The 19,164-nt window shown below is 43.6% G+C and overlaps 1 protein-coding gene across 3 annotated transcripts in view; it reads right to left on the reverse strand.

The window, feature by feature from the left end:
• PALD1 (phosphatase domain containing paladin 1) overlaps window positions 1-19,164 on the reverse strand; it is a 281,234-nt gene that overhangs the window by 210,910 nt on the left and 51,160 nt on the right. The window contains exon 1 of one of the 3 annotated variants that reach the window (XM_088475674.1): window positions 4,878-5,172. The exons of the other annotated variants lie outside the window; for them this stretch is intronic. The gene's annotated coding sequence lies outside the window, so the exon portion shown is untranslated. Of the gene's footprint in view, window positions 1-4,877; window positions 5,173-19,164 lie in introns of those variants that run through there. 3 annotated transcript variants of the gene reach the window in all.

The raw sequence follows: 19,164 nt of genomic DNA on the forward strand, positions 1-19,164 counted from the left end.
CTAGTTAATGCGATGTGTACGCACTTTTGATCATGTTTTGTCGGAAGAATATCGGGGCCATATTGGACAAAATGTGCAGCATGTATGCACCTTCCACCGTTCTTGCAATTCTATACCAGTTCCAGAGCTGCCTCTGATGGTGGTACAATCATTTTCTTTCGATATTTTTTATATTTTGACAGCCTGGGATCGAAAGTCGCAAGTATGATTGTATAGGTGTGTATGTGCGTATCAGCACTGTGGTCGGGACTTCCGATCGGGAGTAAAGTCGATCGAACCATCGCATCAAAAGAGTGATCACAAAGGTGTGTACCCAGCTTAAAAAGGTGAGCTTCTTAACGTTGCCCAAAAGGAAAAAAAAAAATGTAATATACTTTTCAGGACCTAAAAACTAAAAAGCCAGATCTAATTTTTGTGTATAGAAAATTACATTATTTCAGCCATGGATCTCTAAATATAGACAGCATTGAAACAAAACAAAAAAAAGAATCAATTATTCAGGGTATTCTATAGCAGTGAAATCTATGGACTATGGATCCTTAGCCTGCGACCATTTGTTATTAATACTACTTTCACACAGAAAGTGTGATATAACCCGGCATTTACATGCTGGGTGGGTTTGCCGGTTAAAGACTTACCCCCCCCCCCTTTCACACAGAAAACAAAATTACTGGGTTAAGCAATTTGCAGATCAACAGGTTTTTTTCAGTGTGAAAGGGTCAACTTGGGTCGAAATTGCCGGGTCTCCGGGTAGACCCTGGTCACAAAGAAAAATAACCTGTGTTGATCTGCAAATTACCAGGTAAAAGTGCTTAACCCAGTAATTTTGTTTTCTGTGTGTAAGGGGTATAAGTGAACTTAACTAAGAAATAATGGCCTTGGGTTGCTTACACAGTATACAGTGCATACATAGACTTAAAACCATAGCAATTATTTAGCAATGAGTTTTCATCGGTTTGCTGCAAATTAGGTTGATTGGTTGCTATCGTTGTAGCAGTGATGTGCGGTGCGGTGAGGCAGGGGCAGCAGAGGCTTTCCTGTCATACTTGGGTATATTCCAGATTTTTGACTATAAAAATAAGAAAAATGTAAAGAAAATATTATATATATCTTATTTGTATTATTCTAATCATTTTTATAGTTAAAACTCTGGAGTAAAAAGTGTATGACAGGTGAGGCACTGCCTTTTCAATACATCCCTGATCAAGACACACCAAATGTCCAGCGCTATATACTGCTGCACCCTTGTATAATGCCCATGTGAGCCCTCTGGTTCATATATCTGTAATTCTGGCTCTGATGCTAGCCAGTGTCTCCCCAGCCATTAACCTCACCGGACGTCACTGCGTTGTAGTGCAGATTACTACATTTTAGCAATTTTAGTAGACAACCCACAAAGCCTTGTTACCAACTACCTTGTAAATGACACGGTCAATGCTCTGCAAAACAGAAAGCGGCTCTGCATCACGTGCAATACTGCATGTATGTCCTGAGAATGTACCTTTTCAGGGAGGCCTAATCAGTTACTTCCTGGACCACTTCACATTTTGTAATAAGCAGCACTTACACCAATATATTATATTACTAGCTGTTGTCCGCAGCTTCGCCCACAATGAAATCGCTTCTGACAACTTTTTTTTTATTATTTGAGGTGTTCCAGTTGTATTGTATTTGCATATGGGCCATGTCGAGGGAGTGGCCCAAGTGACCAGTAGCGCTATACAGCCTGGTGGCAGCAGTGCTTTCGGAATCGGTATGAAATGCGGCCGGCGGTTCGATTCCCAGCAGCGCCTGGCCGACAAAAGCAGAGTTTCCAGCAGCGGAAGACCGACAGCGCTGGAAATCCCGATCATCGCTAAAGTATAAACTGACTTAACCCCATAACTCTAACCCTCATTAGGGGTGCCTAACCCTAACCTCCCCCCCAAGTGCCTAACCCTAATCCCCCCTCTAAGTCCCCCGGGGGTGCCTATCCCTAACCCTCCCTCCCCCTAGCCTAACCCTAACCCTCCTGGGGGGTTGCCTAACCCCAAGTCCCCCCCGGGTGCCCTAAACCTAACCCACCCCCCGCGACGCCCGGCATCCCTTCGATCGGGATGCCGGGTGCCGGTGTCCCAGCGTCAGGGAAATGTCAGGCGTCTCACCCTCGCCGGGATATGACAGTCGGGAAGCCTGCTGTCGGTATTAAGGCAGCCAGTTTCCTGATTGTATACCGTGCTTTCACCCACCGCTCACACCAATGTCACTGTGTGCCCTGTGCACAGACTGCTATGTAGCCTATCCTATTCACCCACCACTCACACCAATGTCACTGTGTGCCCTGTGCACAGACTGATATGTAGCCTATCCTATTCACCCACCACTCACACTAATGTCACTGTGTGCCCTGTGCACAGACTGATATGTAGCCTATCCTATTCACCAGAACACGGGCCCAAAGCACCTGTCCCCCCCACACCTTACCAGCCACGCGCATGGTGCCACACCTATCTCTTGTATTGATGGTGTCAATACATTTTGTTTTTGTTATTGCTCAGATGTACCTTGACGGATCGAGACGCAACAAAGAGCAGGTTATTTCTAGGAGTTTCCACTGCAAAATGATGCAGTATTCATGAAAATCTGTTTTGTGGTTTTTACGCTAACCTGGAACAGACAGACACAACGTTCTTATAATATTAGTATAGATATATTATATATAAAATTGGGTTATGACAGTACCTGCATAATTACATCTGCTGGCTGCTGCACTATTACCGCTGGGTGTCGGATCTATTCTGTACTACAGAGCAATTGCCAATTTGTATTCTAAGCTGCACTGAGTTACACCTCCTGTTCTATATGACACATTCAAAAGAAACAAAAGATCTCTCTTTTTGTATGTGGGTATGGTCTTTTATTATACGTTGCTTACACCCATATAGCAGGAAAACATTTTTAAAACTGGTTCATGTTCATAGAGGTGTGCAATATTATATTTTATTTCGAAAACATATTCTTGTCACAAGTTATAGTGCTAGTGAATGAACCAGTTCTTGCCCAAACTCCCACCCCCCTTCTCCCCTCCTCAGGGTCTCCAGGATAAAAGGATGAGCGACAAATAAAGGGCAGGGTGTAGAATTTCAGCACAAGGAAGGGTGACAAGAGGAAATACACCACCACAATGGCTAATGCAGGGGGTTGGGGAGAGTTATAAAAGGGGTTTGGACACACTGGGTAAAATTTCAGTGTGGGAAAACGTTCATGCTGTGTGTAGCGTGTGTATTCTAAACCATTTGTTAAGATTTATGTAATTTGCAAATGTGTTGATCAGGGACGGCAAATCAATACTTGAGCACTCATTAATATATTATTACCGCCCCCCCCCCCCCCCGCTTAAAGAGCCAGCTTTGCATTATAAAGTAACAATCACTGTATGATCAATTATTCTCTAACTAAAAACAAACACTTAAGCTGCATACACACGGGACGATATATTGTTCCAATATGAACGATAACGATATCGTTCAACGATATCGTCCATATCTGTCATTTTTTATTGAGTGAACGACCAACGATGCGCGTTCCCGCATGAACAATAACGATATCTATGATCGTCCGTACATGCAGGACAATCTGGACGATATCGTCAACTTTGCCTGTTCAGATATGTGGCAGGATGACTCACTGAAAGATATCTTAGAAAGTTCTTTGAATGATCTATGAACGATATCTTTCAAGTCGTTGGTGGTACAGATCGTACCGTGTGTATGCACCTTTACAGTATGAAGATGTGGACACAGATTATTTACACTACTGAAATGGAATTTCTGAATTAATCTTCAGCTTCTCCAAGTCATGACTTCAGTTCAAAAGATTGAATGGTGATTGACACTTCTCCATTATACAGAAGATACAAGTTTTCACTGGGCCCTATATGGATCACTGGCCTTATTTGACAAGTAGAACAAAATATATTATTTCTTTTGTAGAAACAAATAAATTGCACAAAGATTGAATATCAAGCCATTGTCAGCCTTCTGCATTATCAATAAACCATCTGGATTGCAATATGCGGTTGCTCATATATACATACCATGCCTTGCAAGTGCTGAACTTTTCCAACAATAAGCGGAGTTAAATCAAAGTCACAATTATGAGTAAAGCACAAGTTAAAGAAAGACTCTGCTGTACGGTATTATGCTCACTTTAATAAATAAATAACAGCTATTTTTGTGTTCTCCATTACTGTAAATGATACACTGAATTCTTGCAGCTTAAAAAGCAACAGCTTTCCTATAGGAGGCCAGCCACTTTTAAAAAGATGGAGTCTGCTTATCTTTACATGACAAGTCTGAGCTATGATGTGATTCCTTTATGCAGATGGCTGGGATAACAATAAACACATGTGGTGTGAGACTGTATAAAGCTGGTACTGTGGGTCACATTTCACACGGCGCATGAGATCCAGAGGACCTTGCACATCATTTTTATGGAGTGCAGTGGTGATGCAACTGTTATACAAGTATAACACTAGTACATAAAATCCCTATACGTATGTATTTGTATCTAGTATACAATCAGTATAATATATTACAAGGGAAGGGGCAATCCATAATACTAAATAACCACCCACTGATTAATCAGTGTAAATTACTAAACACTTGTCACCTCTTTTTCAGCATGATTTGGTAATTAGAAAACATATAGCTGGAGTTCTGCTAATATAAAAATATATACACACATATACATACACACACACATTGATTTACGAGCTGGGGTTGATATGGTATCCAATAGATGACCGTAACTGCAATAAGAAGTACTGTTTTCGTGTAATCTTTTCTACTCCACATATAACACAAATGAGTCAACAGAGCTACAATAGTTGTCAATACCTGAGATCCAGCTGTCCAGCTGTTCATTCAGCTTCCTCTGAGCTGGGCAAACAGGGCTTAGGTCAGCAGAAACGAGGAAACCAGAAAAGAGAAATAAGATCAGTGTTTATCTCAGATGATTAGAAGCCCCTCATGCCTCTCACACAGTCCTGGGGCAGCAGTGACACCGTCCCAAAGATCACACAAGTTTCCTTCAAAGGAACAACTGGGGGCAGGGCCGGGAGGCAGCGGCAGCAGATCCCTCTCAGGAGCACTGTGCTCTCCCTGCTGCTGGGGGCTGAGCACGCTGCATTATAGCAATGTATTTCCCTTCATCACAGCACTGACTGTCTGTGTGCTATGCTGCCGCTGCTGGAGGATGTGGAGGAGGGCTTACAGAGAGGGAGGCCTGCTCCATCTCAGCACTCTGCCTATCATAAGCGCTGGCACTCCTGGCAACGCTAACTGTGCTGCACATACACCCAGCCATCACTCCTCATGCTGCTGCCTACACACAGCAGCACTCAGTCACCGCTAGCAACAATGTGGCAATGTACCATCGGAGTAGATGGCTGCTATAGGAGTCTGCTACACTTTGTGTTTCAGTGCAAAGTCTTTCCTCATTTTCTATATGTTGAGCAGTGATAGTGTGGTCAGCTGCCCCAGTGTGCATGTTAGTGGAATGCAGAGGCAGGCAACAGATGTAGCCTAGCAAGCGCTGTGTTAGACCAGTGATGGTATTATGGGGCTTTTGGATCAAAGCAAAAAATAAAAAAAGCAAGTAACTTTGCACCTGAACAAACCATGATGCGCTGCTAAGGGTACAAATATATATATATTTTTTTTTGCATGCAGTGTAAATACTGTCTGCTTCTGCATGAAGCTCACATATGCTTACACTGCTGTTTAGATTTGAGCTAGGACACGCCCTTCTAAAATATATATCTCTCTGCACATTTTAATTCTGCCCCACCTGCAGTGCAACATGGTTTTGCAAAGGTGCAAAGATACTTGTTTGTTTTTTTGCCTTGCTCCTAGCTCAGGATCAGCCCCTACCTGAGAAGTGACTATATATCACTATAGATCCATTTTATATTGTAATATTTATGATCCGCTAGTAGAGTTGCCAGATCATCCATTTAAATGGCATATAGTCAGGCCTTCTGAATAGTGTACTGGTGGCGTCCCTTGCAGATTCCACTACAGAGGTTCCCAAACTCCACCAATTACAGCGCAGGTTTTAAGGGTATCCCTGCGTCACTTCAGATGGTTAAATAAAATTGACTGAGGTGCTAATTAAGTCACCTGTGCTCAAGTTGGGACATCCTTAAAACCTGCCTTACTATATTCTTCAGGCATGTCAACAGCTGATGGTATATAAAATTATATTTAATATATTTTTAAAGCTGACACTTTCTATTGTGAAAGGAAAATGGCATTAACCATTGGCTTTAAGTTCATAACCATCGATGTCCGTCCCCCCCCCTCAATGGTAATTGTTTTTACATTCGATTCTATGCAAGTAATAACTCTTTTCCACCACAAGCCTAGGTCCGACCTGGGTTTTTAGACATGGTTCCAACCCAGGTTAGACCCCATTTACACTGCACCTTCGATCTGGGTTTTTCCCAGGTCAGCCTCATTCACACTGAACACGGATCTGCCCTGCTAAACCTGTGAGGTCATAAAAAGTGGGAGGTGACTGCTCCACAACCACAAATCAGCTCATTTTAGGCATGACCCAGGTCAGATAACCCGGGTTGCACTGTTTACACTGCACCATTACCCGGGTTCATCCCTGGTAGCTACCTGGGTTGGATTGCTGGGTCACTTGACCTGGGTTGTTTTTCAGGGACCCTTTTACACTGAGCTGCGACCCGGGTAGACCCAGCAAAAACCCAGGTTTTTGCTCTGGTGTAAAAGGGGTATAATAGTTACCACAATGTGTTTCCTATAGTTTTTCGGATGTTTCCTTGCTGTTATTGGAACACTGTCTCAGAAGCAATGCTCCTTTTACGCATGTGCAACATCGTTTTCTCATCTGAGCACACGCACCAGTGAACCATAAATGGTTCAACCATTGAATGTTTTTTTAAGCGATGGTTACATGTCAGTGCAAGTCATGTAACGATAGTGACAAAATTAATATTTATTATTACAATGTAGCGCTTGCAATGATCTGTCGTCTTTGAGTAGAAGCCATTTCCATATAGTCTATTGGGAAGCATGAATGTGTACAAATAAATGTAAAAAGTCAATCTTGTCAAGTTTGGCCAGGGATGAGCACAAATGTATGCAAATAGCCTGACTATGCTTCCAAGCCCGTATTCTAAACTATGCTATCAAGATGACTCCATTCTTTAGTTTCCTTTTTTTCTGGAAATATGTTATTGTTAGGAAACCAAACAGAACTGAAAAGCTTAGTATGTGGCCCGGCTTGGAAGCCAAATCTGTCCATCTGCATTCACCGGATTAAATTTTAATTGAGGAACGGTTTTTCGGTCTTATTTTTTTTCTACTTGCACACTGCACAAGGCACTTTCTAAAAAGTTTTTCCTAGTGGAGTGATTGAGTGCTGCATTCTTCCAGCCAGAACACTGCAGCTTCCTGAACCTGTGAATCACTACTGTGGTGACACAAATGAGAGCACAGGAGAGCCGAAGATGGCTCCTTGCTGCAGCTGAAGCACTCTATGAAATGAAAGGAAGAAAATACAAGTAAATAAAAGTGATGACCCATCCTAATATTTACTTTGTAACCGTGGAGTTGATGCGGAGCTAAATTTATGCAGTGTAAAATACAGAAAATTGATCTGTACATGCCCATAAAAGCAACCGCACATATATAGAGCGAATGCAGATTTGGGGCGTACTAATGTATGCCGAGTGTTCATGTAATTGGAAATAAATGAAGGCCAGTTTACACCTGTCCAATATATTTCATTTGTGTGGCCTGAGTGCAGGTTCAAAAACATGATGATGGCTGCTTCGGATTGGTTGAATCCAAATTAATCAATGAAATTTGCTGGTATTTTCTATCTATCTGTTATACATACTGTTTTATTTGTATGATCATATTTCAGGATTTATTTTTTTTATGAGATGTTAAGGTTAGTCTGCAGTAAGGGAGGGTTAGGATACTTACGGAGCCCCTGTCGGGATTCTGAGCATCAGGATGCCGCTGTCGATCTTTTGACCGCTGGCATCCCGACGGTCGGGTTCCTGTATCACACCCTACTGTACACAGCCTAATGTTGTCAAATACATTGTGATACTCAGTTTATGGAAATTTGCATCATACGTTTGTTATCAGAAACATGCTGATCACGGTTACAGTTTACAGATTCCTCTAGTCACAGTTAACCTTAAAGAACATTGTGGCTCCTGAGGGTAGGTTACAAAACCACTGGTATATAGCAACTTCACCAGACTTCCCCCATTAGGACACAATGCTTACTGCTCATTCAACATATACTAGAAACAGCTAAGTCAGTATAATTTACATCCTGCATTTAGAAACATAGAATTTGACGGTAGATAAGAACCACTTGCTCATCTAATCTGCCCTTTTTTAAATTTTATGATAACCTCAAACTCTATTTGATCCTTAGTTCTTTGTAAGGATACCTTTATGTCTATCCCAAGCGTGTTTAAATTGCTCTACTGTATTAGCCTCTACCACCTCCGATGGCAGGCTATTTCACTTACCCACCACCCATGGCCGACATGATGCGGTAAGCAGGGTAAGTAATGCAGGAGGACCCTGGGCTGGAGAGGTGTCTTTCCTGCTCTGCTGCGCCGGCCAACTATTCACTGTTGCTGCTGCTTTTGTCATACTGTACGACGGGCAGGAAGCTTCGCCGATCACCTGGGGTCCCCCCCTGATCTCTGCTGCCTGGCCATAACAGCAGCCTCCTCTGCTCTGTCCAGGCCTTCTCTTCTCCTCTCCGCTGAATTTGCATACGCAAATTATTTTATTTATACTCCATTATGATTGCAAATGATGTAATGTTTGCACTAGCTGCCTGCACAGTTGATCTTAAAGTTCAATGAATTGTGAGTAGCATATAGTAACGATTATAAATGAAACAATATATTTTAAACATATGTATAGTCTCCCTAATCCTAATGGTGACAGGTCAAGAGGACATATTTGTAGGAGGTGTCACAATCCTATCTGTGAAGCAATTTTTCCTCTGCATGTTCTTCCCTACAGTTTCAGTGCATGTCCTCGTGTTCTAATACTACTCTTCCTCTGAAGAATATTTCCCTTCTGTCATGGGCGTATCTACCCATTGGCCAGGATAGCACTCGCCGGGGGCGCCGTCCGGCAGTGCCACCAGCAGCCAAGGTGTGGACTACCCCAGATGCGAAACTAGCCCTGCTAGTCCCCCGGGCCCAAGACCGCAGTGAGAGTGGTCTGCCCTACACAGTATCAAACACACAGCCGCCAGCTTATTATAGCAGCCAGCCAATGAGAGTCAGACAGACTCTCATTGGCTGCTGCGTCCTCGGAGGGAGCCGGCTGGTGCTCACTCATGAGCTCCGCCTTCCGGCTCCCCTCAGAGAGGGTGATGGTAAAGACTTCATGACGTCTCTCCCATAGTGCAAGAGAAGAGCCGGGACTCGGAACGGAAAGCGGCGGTCACGTCAGGAGCGGGGTTTCAGATAAGTTTTTTTTTTTCTGTGTGTGTAAGCCTGGCACAGCAGGGGGGTGCAATGTATAGGGGATGACAGCTACTGGGGGCACTGTATAGGGGGGTCACTACTGGGGGCACTTTATGGGGGGGCCTGTATAGGGGGGAAACTACTGGGGCCACTGTGTAGGGGGGACTACTACTGGGGGCAATGCAGCATAGGGGGGACTACACCTGGGGGCACTTTATGGGGGGCCTGTATAGGGGGGAAACTACTGGGGCCACTGTGTAGGGGGGACTACTACTGGGGGCACTGTATAGGGGGGATTACTACTGGGGGCAATGCAGCATAGGAGGGGACTACAACTGGGGGCACCGTATAGGGAGGACTACCACTGGGGGCACCGTATAGGGGGGACTACTACTGGGGCCACTGTATAGGGGGGACTACTACTGGGGCCACTGTATAGGGGGGTACTACTACTGGGGGCAATGCAGCATAGGGACGGGGACTACTGCAGTGCCCCTATGCAGTGCCCCGAGTAGTAATTCCCCCTATGCTGTATTGCCCCCATTAGTAATCCCCCCTATACAGTGGCCCCCACTGTATAGGGGGGATTACTAATGGGGGCAATGCAGCATAGGGGGAATTACTACTCGGGGCAATGCAGCATAGGGGGAATTACTACCCGGGGCACTGCATAGGGTGGACTACTACTGAGGGCACTGCATAGGGTGGACTACTACTGGAGCACTGTATGGGGAGGGGGGGTTGCCGCTACTGGGGGCACTGTATAGGGGGGACTACTACTGGGGGCACTGAATAGGGGGGGTAGCTGGGGAACATTTTAAGTACTAATGTATAGTGTAATTATTCAGAAATTATGAGGAGAGGGGGGCGCCAGTCCATTACATTGCCAGGGGCGCTCGGATCCCCAGATACACCCCTGCCTCCTGTATCTTGTTAAAACCCTAGATATGTTTGAAAGTTTGTATCATGTGCCCACTTTCACTTCTCTGCTCAAAACTATACATATTAACTACCTCCCTGATGATCAGTCCTCCCTGCCCCATTGCGCTCTGCAACAAGGTATGGGGATGGGCTCAGCAACAGGGGGAGTGGGGTAATGGAGGGGGTCATCTTTTGGCACTGGGAAGGTGGGGTCGGTTATGGGTTATGCCTCACAAAAACTTTTTTGGGGAGGGGGGGAGATATATTAAAACAATACACATTAATGTACAGTGACACATGGGGATGGGGACGGGTTAAACAGTGAGGGCCCATTGACACTGGGGGTGAGGTGATTTTACAATGGGTGCCTATGGACACGGGGGTGCAAAACATCCCCTAGGTATTTTTTTTATAAAATATTTAAATATATTCTTAAACATACAAACTTTATTAAATAAAAAAAGAAAATTTTTTTTTTTCGGGGGAATTGTCAGTTAAATGGTTAAGGACTTTTTTTTAATCTTTCTGAGTACATTTTGTGATGTAAGCCATGCACCATTTTAGATGCCCTTCTTTGTACAGTCTCTAATGAATGTATATCCTTCTGGAGATGTGGCCTCCAGAACTGATCACAGTATTCTAGATAATGTCATACCAATGACATATACAGTGGCATTATTCTCCCTATGCAACCAAGCATCTGACTTGCCTTTCTTGTTGCTTTGTTACATTGCTTACCTACCTTTAAGTCACCTGAAATAGTGACTCCTAGATGCCTTTCCTCCTCAGTAGTGTCCATTACTGCCGTTTAGCCTTTGAGTTTTTGAGACCCAAGTGCATTATTTTGCATTTTATGGCATTAAACTGTAGTTGCCACTCTCTATATGAGAACTTTATATATTAATAGTATACCAGGCTGTACAAAGTCCTTCAGTCCAGACTGTTCTAATACTAATCAGTTTGTCAGTTATATTGATAGTTATAGTAGATGGTTTCAATAACTATGGCTACTATATATTTACTTATTATTTTTATTATCATCATCATCATCATTTATTTATATGGCGCCACAAGGGTTCCACAGCACCTTACAAAAACAAATGAGTTATTACCAGTAGAAAACAATGCAGGACAATTACATGGTTTGACCAAGATATAGAGAAATAACCAAGCGCCAAGAGGGAGTGTATACCAACTGACTATAAAATGGAGTGAAATAAATAAATGTAAATATAAATAGACACAGCTGCCTGCCACCTGGGAGTATGCCAACACTCCCAATAAGCACAAAGTGCCCAAAAATGTAAGGAATAGAAGGTGGGATGGCGCTAGTATCACATATAAAACATAATATAAATATAAAATTGCATAAAATGTTTATTACAAATAAAGTTAATACAGTACTGAATGTCAATCAAAACATTAATATCAACATATAAAAATAAAATAGATTAGTATATTAACACTCTGCACCAGAATATGCATGTTGCGAATCGACATATTATAGCAACTCATGTATCACATGGCTAGAAATTGATACAAAAATGAGGAAAGAATGTATTAGAGTATCTATTTCCAAATGGCTGGCAAATGTGAAGCTCCAAAAGGATAACCTGGTTAGGATAGACCAGAAAATAGTATGGATCCGTATATGGTTAATGGTAAAAAATAATAATAAATTGCAGTAGATATATAAAAGTCAGTCAATAGAGCAAATTGATCCGGATTATCCTATGTTAAATAACTCACATGTCTGGGCTCACCCCAAGGCAATGATGGTATGTTGCTCCAGAAATGGATGCGGTGCCAGCCTGTTGGTAAGAGGCCGGTAGTGCCCGTCGCTATCCGGGTCTCGCGCATGTCTATAAAGATTTTTTATCTGATTTAATATTTGTAAGTTTCTCATATTTTTATTGTATTCTGTGTCAGTTTGATCCTTTGGTGTAATATTAATCATTTAGTCCATAACACCTTATCAGGTCTTTAGAGATAGTGCTCCTACTTGTGTTGTATTGGTCTATATTCTAAGAGGGTCAGCTCCTCTATTGGTAGCAGCAATCACCTGAGGCCCATTTCAAGGTGTCTTTTTTGCTCTGGTCCACATTTTATTCATATTATTATTAGCCAATTGTTTAATTATTTCCTCTTTTAGCTGTATAGCGCCCCATTTGTGTTTTTTCTTTTGTGAGCAAATGATCGATTGTTATTTGTTCCCATTTATTAGCAGATTTTCATTTCAGGCAGCCAGATTGGACATATAATTGTACAGGTTGAGTCTCCCATATCCAAAATGCTTGGAACCAGGGGTATTTTGGATAACGGAATATTCCGTATTTTGGAATAATTGAATATCATAATGAAAAATCTTGGGAATGGGACCCAAATATACACACAGAATGCATTTATGTGTTATATACACCTTATACACACAGCCTGCAGGTAACGTTATACAATATTTTCAATAATTTTGTGGCTCAAGCAAAGTTTGTGTACATACATGAAATTCATTTATGTTTCATATACACCTAATACACACAACTTGAAGGTAATTGTATACAATATCTTTAATAATTTGTGCCGTAGACAAAGTTTGTGTACATTGAACCATCAAAAATGAAAGGTTTCATTATCTCAGTCATGCCAAAATAATTCTGTATTACGGAATATTTGGATATGGGAGACTCAACCTGTATAGTGTATGCCCAGCATAAGTAACAATTTAAATTTTTATGGGATTGACCCACTAAGGAGCTTCTGAAAATTTATTGAGCCCCAAGACATATTTTCTCCTCCTGCTTTTCCAGTTCCTCCAAATTAGACACCTTTATAATATGATGTATAAAATCCCCAATCTTTCCACTAGCATAGCTTAACTGATGAACTATGATTTCTGCCCACGTTATTGGATGAATGTGCAGTAAGACTCTGATCCCCAATCCAATGTTAGAGTTCAGTAGCTCAGTGCCAGAGCAGGGTGAATTGTGCCATGTGCTATCCGCACTCCCAAACACATTATATCATGACAATGGGGCAGGTCAGCCAGCACCAGAAGTACAGCACTGCCCAGGGCGTCCTTAGGATACTCAGGGCGGCTGTACAGGCTTTATGGTGCGTGCCTGGAGCAACCAAAGCACTACAGGCAAACGTTCCAGGCACCCTGCAAGCCAAATGCAGGTGCAGTGGGGGCAGCAATGGTGCTGCCCCCAAGGCCCTGGGCCTTGGCATCGTTTGCACAGCTCTAGTGACGGCCCTGGTAGAGCTTACGTATGAAATCCACTCTCATGTATTCCACATTGTGATGTATGTCATGAACTCCAGCTAATGTAAGAGTTCTATGTGGCTAATTTATTAACACTGCGATACTGGCCTGAAAATGATCATTCCTTTTTGCTGCATATCACAGTGATCTGGAATGTTTTATCAGGGCAATTTATGAAGGGGCAGACTCCAGGACACGGCTCTGATAAGAGCCCTCTCTAGCGAAGTGATGGCAAACATTATCACTTTACTTCCAGGTTCAGACCCATTCATCTGGTCACACATGTGCAAAGTGAAGTACATGCAATTTAAATTGAGTAGAGCTCCAGCCCACCAGGGAGGAATCTGATGAACCCTAGCAGGCCAGGCTTCCCCTATAGTGGAAAGCTAAGCTCATATTCAGTCAGTGTTCGCTAACGGAGGAAAGCTCAGAACACTAATAGCAGGATTACAGTGTACTGAACACTTGTTTTTAAAAAATAAAGCATTGTTCTTACTCTGTTTAGGAATTATTATTATCCTTTATTTATATGATGTCACAAGGGTTCCACAGCACCTTAAAAAGTACATGAACATAGACAGTACAAACAAAACAGGAGGGTAAAAATGCACATGACTTACAGTACAAAACATTGCAGAACATGGGATATATAGACGTTGTTTTTTTAAATACAGTCAAGGTACCCACACAGAGGTAGTGTTGCCTGTTGAGCCTAATGGTCTGGTGCCAATGTGGGCATGGGAGGAGCAAAAGAGTGAAGAGGGCCCTGCTTGTGAGAGCTTACAGTTTAGAGAGGAGGAGTAGACAGACAGATGTGACACAGATACCCCTTTCACATCACAAAAACGGGTGAGACCCGGGTTTGGAACACGGGTCCGACCCGGATCAGGGCCTTTCATATCACCTTAATAACCCGGGTTATTGCTGATTTGGTGCCTTTTAACTCAACCCGGGTTGCCCATGTTAAAACAGTGTAACGTAATTATGATGATGTTTTCAGTAAAGAAAATCCAATGTTCTCCCTGGGGCCTTTGGGATGGGCACTCCATCCAGCATTTTTCTTACACTGCCTAGCGCTGGCTCGGCTAGCAGTGGTGCTCATTGCGTGGGCCCCCCCACCGGAAGGGAAGATTCTGGCCGCCTCCTACCCCTCGACCCACCCTGCACTGGAGGCGGGCTGCAGGCATTGTGGACTCGCAGCCTCCCTCTCTCTGCCTGAAACCCGCCGGGCAGTAGGTATGATGCCAGGGCAGAGTGTGCGGTGAGCCACTGTTTGCCTCTTGCGATGGTCTGTTGTCAGAAATTTCAAATAGAGTTCTTAGAGCGTGGCAGAACCTACAGAGCACATAGTACAATCAATGGAAGACAATGTGGTATGTGGAGGTCAGATCAGGGAAATATTGTTTCCAGTAGTCCCAGACCTGGGACCACAGTTTGTACGCATCAGTGGCTTTAAACTTGCGGGTGCTAGTAAGTGAGAGAAGTACGTGGAAAGGATGTGTAAAGATCAGTAAAGAGGGATGTAGTGCTGGGAGGCACTTTACTATAACCAGTGTCTGGTCTGCAAACAGAGGAATAATTGGGAAAGTTGCTGGTCAAAAATATTGAGGATAGCTGCAATCCCCTTGGTCCGCCACATCACATAGTGGGAAATGGTGAAGGATGAAGCAAAATCCAGGTTACCACAAAATGGCAGATATTTAGTAAAATGAGGGTCAGAGACTAAATGTTTATGGAGAGCTGCACAGGCCCGAAATGTATCCCTGAAGAGAATATTAATGAGGATACCCTTAAGAAGCTTAAATTGGGGCATATAGAGCAGTGCAGTAGGGGAATATGGGGAAAATAGTGATTACTTCAATGATGGATTTGTGAAATAGTCAACTCCCTTGTACCAGTCAGAGATGTAGTGAAAAGCGGCTTCTTAAGAGCGACAATGTCAGGGAGGCCAAAACCTCCTTTATGTTTAGGTTGAACTAATCTGGTACTCGCAATCCATGTTTTTATACAATCTTGCCACAAATTGAGCACCATGATCTGAGACTATTTCGGCAGGAACTCCGTGAAGATGGAATATGTGCTGGAAAAACAGATGAGCTAAATCCGAAGCAGTATGCAGTTTCTTTAGAGGTACATAATGGACCATTTTCGAAAATCGGTCAACCACGACCCAGATGGTAGTGTAACCCTGAGAACTCGGCAAATCAGTTACAAAGTCCATAGAGAGATGCGTCCACAGACGTGATGGAATAGGCAGGGGCAACAACTCACCAGCTGGGGCTTGACATGAAGATTTATGCTGAGTGCATGGAGTACATGAAGAAATAAATTCCAACACATCAGTTTTCATCGATGGCCACCAGTAGGCTCTTTTTAAAAGTTCCAGAGTCTTCCGAGTTCCAGAATGACCTGCAAAATGTGAGGAGTGAGCCCAGGTGAGAAGCTGCTTCCTTAACTCTGGGGCCACAAAGATTTTCCCGGTAGGAGGTTGTAACTGTATGGCGGCAAACACCCCTGACTCCAGTACGGCGGTACTGCGTAGAATCTCGGAATTGTTATCACAGGAGAAGGATCTACACAGAGCATCTGCTTTCTGGTTAAGTGCTCCAGAACGGAAAGTCAGAGTGAACTGGAAACGTGCGAAGAATATTGCCCATCGGGCCAGACCATGACTCACACACTGGATGTTCTTGAGGAAGAGGAGGTTCCTATGATCGGTGAAGACAGTGAAAGGAAACTTAGCCCCTTCGAACAGGTACCTCCACTCCTTTAGCGCCAATTTCACCGCCAAGAGTTCTTTACTCCAATAGCATAGTTCCTTTCTTGGAAAATAAACCACAAGGGTGAACTCGGTTGTCTTCATAACGCTGGTACAGAACGGCTTCCACTGCCTCTGATGACGCATCAACCTCCAATAAGAAAGGTCTATCCAGGTCTGTCTGTCTGAGAACTGGAGCTGTAATAAAAGCTTGTTTCAACAGCTGAAAAGCTGTCTCTGCCTCAGGTGACCATAGGGCAGGATTAGCGCCTTTTCAGGTCAGGGCCGTGATGGGGGCCATCAAAGATGAAAATCCCTTGATAAAGCGTCTATAGTAGTTGGCAAATCTGAGCAGTCTCTGAATGGCTTTCAATGTTTGAGGTCGAGACCAATCCAGGATCACCTGAACCTTTTTGGGGTCCATTTCTAGACTGGAGCCAGAGATAACGTAACCAAGGAATGGCACGCTGGGTACACTAAGAACACATTTCTCCAGTTTGCAGTAGAGGTGATTCTTCCTTAAACGGGAGAGCACTTCCTTCACATGTTTATGATGCTCTTCTAGGAAGACAAAAAAATCAATACATCGTCCAAATAGACAACTACTGAAACATAAATAGTCCCAGAAAATTTCATTAACAAAGCCTTGAAAGACAACAGGGGCATTGCACAATCCAAAGGGCATCACAAAAAGCGGTCTTCCACCTGTCACCTGTACGGATATGAATAGGATTATAGGACCCTCGTAGATCTAACTTAGAAAATATGATGGATCCTTTGACTCTGTCGAATAACTCGCTGATTAATGGAAGAGGTTATCGATTTTTGACCGTTATATCGTTAAGACTCCAATAGTCTATACATGGTCTTAATCCACCGTCCTTCTTGGCAACGAAAAAGAACCCATCTCCGGCAGGAGAGGTGGAAGGACGAATGAATCCTTTCTCCAAATTCTCTTGGATGTATTCAGACATCACTTTGGTCTCTGACAAGGATAGAGGATAGGTGCGGCCACGAGGAGGCATCGTGTCAAGCAATAAGTAGATTGGACAATCCCATTCCCTGTGAGGAGGTAAGATATTTGCCTGTTGTTCAGAAAAGACGTCAGTAAACATTTGATACTCCTTGGGAATTGCTGGAGGTACTAATGAGACTGTTTTCCTCATGCAAATCTTGGTCGTATCTTGGGAAGACAGGATTTCTGACAGTCAACTCCCCATGAAAGGATTTGCATCGAGCACCAGTCTATCCTGGGATTGTGCTGGCGTAACCAGGGTAGCCCTAAAATGATTTCTTGGGAGGCTTCAGGTATCACTAAGAATTTTAGAGACTCAGGATGGAGTGCCCCAATATGGACCAGTACTGGTTGAGTTTCCTTGGTGAAAACTCTGTTAGCCAGAAGACGTCCATTTACAGCGGTCAGGGAAATCGCGTGATCAAGGGATGAACAAGGGATCCGTAGCTTGTCAACTAAGCTGGAGGTCAAGAAGTTTCCGGCTGCTCCAGAATCTAGTAGAGCAGTAAAGAAGACCGGTTTTGACTTGAGATCTAAAGCTAAGATCAATACGAAATCTTTAGAATTTGGGGACGGGCTTATTACTCCTAACTTGATGTCCCCAGGGTCAGTTAGGAATGGGCGTTTCCCGATTTACGGGAACAGGAGGCCACCAGTTGACCCAAGTCTCCACAGTATAGGCAGAGGTTTTTTAATATTCTTCTCTGACATTCCTCTTTGGAGAGATGGGTATGATTCACCTGCATTGGCTCTTCATCTGTAAAAGGAGGGGATAGACGGGTAGTAGAGGGAAGAGTAAATGACCTTTGCCGGTCAGTTCTGTGCTTCTCAGCCTGACGTTCTCTGAAGCGTAGGTCAATCTTGTTACAGAGAGAAATCATATCGTTTAGGTTAGCAGGAAGGTCACGGGTGACCAGATCATCCTTGAGTTGATCAGAAAGCCCATGCCAGAAAGCTGAGATGAGGGCTTCCTCATTCCACTTGAGTTCTGATGCTAAAATCTGAAACTGTACAGCATACTGGCTGACAGGACAAGCTCCTTGTTTCAGTGTCCTAATACTGGATGAGGCTGATACAGTACGTCCAGGCTCATCAAAAATCCTTCTGAATGATGCTACAATCCAAGGCCGAGCCGGACAACAGAGATACGATGTAGGCCACTTTAGTTCTTGCAGTGGGAAAATTATCAGGCTGTAAGGTGAAGTGTATATCACACTGATTCAGGAACCCACGATAAAGCTTGGAGTTCCCGTCGAATTTACTTGGCATAGGAAGGTGTACGCGGGAAAATGCCCTGTAACCTGTATTTACAGACAAAGGAGCAGGTGTAACTACTGTTGCACTAGGGGTGGATAGAGAAGTTTGCAGACTATCCTGTCGTTTAGTTATTTCTTGCATGAACTGAGGGCCTGATTCAGAGGCGCTCGCAAAAAGAGAGCGCTCGCTCTGAATCAGGGCAGGCACAGGTTTTTTTAGTTGTGGCCTCTTGTCCGCTCGCATAGCTGTGGGTTACCACCCACAGCTATTGTGTGCGGCCATGATGATGGTCGCGATGGTCAAGACCATCGCGACCATCGGGCTTTCGACGAGACCCTTGTGGTAGGGTCTCGTGGCCGCAAGCCCCAGAGAGCTTCTGGCTCAAATAGAGCCGGAAGCTCTCTCACTGACATCACTGGTGATGTCAGTGG

Source organism: Taudactylus pleione, unplaced genomic scaffold, assembly GCF_031769625.1.
Source record: "Taudactylus pleione unplaced genomic scaffold, aTauple2 ptg000016l, whole genome shotgun sequence".
NCBI lineage: Eukaryota > Metazoa > Chordata > Amphibia > Anura > Myobatrachidae > Taudactylus > Taudactylus pleione.